This window comes from Microtus ochrogaster, chromosome 16 (assembly GCF_000317375.1).
Source record: "Microtus ochrogaster isolate Prairie Vole_2 chromosome 16, MicOch1.0, whole genome shotgun sequence".
NCBI classification, from domain to species: Eukaryota; Metazoa; Chordata; class Mammalia; order Rodentia; family Cricetidae; genus Microtus; species Microtus ochrogaster.
Genome location: NC_022018.1, coordinates 30,345,224 through 30,348,184, shown reverse-complemented (window position 1 = coordinate 30,348,184; position 2,961 = coordinate 30,345,224).

Sequence of the window (2,961 nt, the reverse complement as noted above, 5' to 3'; positions counted from 1 at the left end):
TTAGGTAAGAACCAACTACTTCCCTATTTCAGGAGAGCAAGGTCTGGCAACTAGCCACACCTGTTTACAGTAGCCTTGAGAGAGCAGAACTCTTCTGCACAACTAGGTGGGTTCTAACTACCTAGGAGTTAGAACCATAATAATCTCGAGGGAATGAAAAACAAGTCCCAAGCGCTCTGACCTTTGGCCTCTTTGGGCCTCCACACTTAAATAGGTCATGTGCATGTGGATGTATTTGATACAAAATGTGCTCCTTAATGGAGGTTATTAACAAAATGAGTTCCTAAAAAGAATAACAACTAGTCAGGTACTAGATGGTAGTAAATGTAAACCGCTACTCTTTAGGCTGTCCACGCTGTGTAACAAAGAACGCCAAAACTCAGCAGCTTAAAGAAACCATTTTCCTTCCTCTGACCACTCAGAGTTTACATTTGAAAGGTCAGACCACACACTCACCTGCTGGTGCCCTGCAGACTGATGATCTCCTAGAAAGTGACTAGACCTAATGAGCTCGTCCCCTGCGGGGATGACAATATGAGAGATGACCGTGAAGTGGTGAAACTTGAAGGTGGGACTCACCTAGGGGAAATGGGGAGGTGGGAGGAGGCCCTGGAAAGATGGATCTCCTACAGGACTCCTCCTTTCCCTAGTTCCCAGCTACCACGAGGCAAGAAGTGTCCTCCACCACACACTTCTGCCACTACGACGTCTGTACCAACAGAAACTCATGCCCATGGAGCCATCACTGAACGTTCTAAAGCCATGAGCACAGGCCGATCTCACTTCTCTTAAGTCCCTTCCATTTCAGTCAGTGGCAAAGAGTCTAACACTCCTACGTAGCTGGTGCACCAGAAGTTCAGATGGGAGTTAGTTTATCGTTGTGTCCTGATGTTGAGGGCTACAGCTAGGTAGACACGGTGCGGGGAGCTGGAAACCTCCAAGACTCCTTTCATACTTCTGGCCCTTGCTCTAGGGGCATCAGAAGCTTGAATGGCTAAAGAGAGTGGCGAAGTGGCCTCCATGTGTGGCTGTCTATATCATAGTTGGCGGTACCAGCAGCACTGTCTAGGACAGCTCAGGAGTCCAAGGCTACAAATCATCGGCATCATAGAACCATGATCACACTCACGAGCCTCTGTGGGCAGGCACGCTGCTTTTCTTTTCTCTCTCTCTCTCTCTCTCTCTCTCTCTCTCTCTCTCTCTCTTTCTTCCTTTCTTCCTTTTTTAATGAAGCATCCTCTACACAAGAAAAAGGCAAACTAGACGTGTAGGGGTGGTATGGATTCAGATGCTCATGCTCCCACAAGAAGATCAGGACTTCCCTGCTGACAGACCAACCTTCTGCCTCAGAAAAAGAACAGCAACAGCCCAAACAAAAACGAAACACTAAAAACAATGCTTGTTGAAGAGAAAGGAAAAGGGGGGAAAACATCAAGGCACAAAACACTGGTTGTACTATTATTACAAATAATTAAAGAAAAGACAATAGAACCATCTTGTTCAAGGATACACACACATAATAAATTAAGAGAAAACTGAATGAGTGGAAAATCACTTCAACAAAAGTCCAGATTATGAGAAGAGGAACAGTATCTGAATATTGGAGGAAATTAGCACAGAAACAAATCAAAACAAAAGCTTAGTCACATTTTGAAGTAAACATGATCATTGCTCATAAAATGTACACCCTTACAATAGAAATTTAGAAAGCATGAAGATTTAGACACAAGAATGAAAATTCTGCCAGATGGTGGTGGTGCACACCTTTAATCCCAGTGCTCAAGAGGCAGAGGCAAGTAAATCTCTGAGAGTTTGAGGCCAACCTGGTCTACAGAGATAGTTTCAGGACAGTTAGGGTTGTTACACAGAGAAACCCTGTCTCAGAAAAAAAGACAAGAAAAAAGAAAGAAAAACCTACCACAAAAAAAAATATCATATGTTTATTATTTTCCCCAGCTGGTGAAATAAGTTTTACTCTGAATTATTTTTAAATCGGTAGAAAAGTTGCAAGAAGCACTCAAGAATTTTCTTATTTCCCTCAACTGGCTTTCAGTGGTGTTGGTATTTTACATAACTGTTTATCCTTATCAAAACCAGGAAATGGATACTGATACAATGTTAACTAAAATTCAGATATGTTTCCAAGTTCCGCAGATTTTCCCCGCTAGCATCCTTTGCTGACTCTTGGACATGATTCAGAATATCACTGACTTTAATTTTTATTTTTTCCTTTTGTCTCTTCCAGCCTGTAATGGTTCATCAGTGGCCTCATCCTTTGAAGACCAAGCTCAGGAGGGGACTGTAAACGGTTCGTTGTGTGCTCCAACTACACACTCCACCATTGGCTCGTACCCCCGGTCACCATCGCTCCTTCTGAAGACTGCCCTTTGATTTGCATTCGTCTGATGTTTTCACTTTTATGTATCTTTCGTGCTTTTATGTGTCATCCTGGCATGTTTCTATTGTCAAATTGACACGACCCAGGATCATCTGACAAGTCATGGGGTCTCAACTGAAGTATGACCCAGTGTCCTGTGACCATGTCTGCTGAGAGACCTTCTTGATTGCTGATTGACAGGAGAGATCCAGTCCACTCTAGGGAACGCCACCCTTGGTGGAAATGGTTCTGGGTTGAATAAGAAAGCTGGCTGAATATGAGCCAGTAGCCACAAGCCAGTAAGCAACTTTCCTACACGGTACCTTCACGTTCCTGCCTTGACTCTTCTCAATGATAGACAATAACAAGTAGGATTTTAAAAAAAAATCATCTTTTCCTCCCTGTGGTGATTTGAATGAAAATAGCCCCCTTGGGCTCATATATCTGAAGGTTTAGTGGCCAAGGAGTGGAACTCTTTGATAGGATTAGGAGGTGTGGCCTTGTTGGACATGCCAGGCCTAGCCTCACCTCTCTCTCTCTCTCTCTCTCTCTCTCTCTCTCTCTCTCTCTCTCTCTCTCTCTCT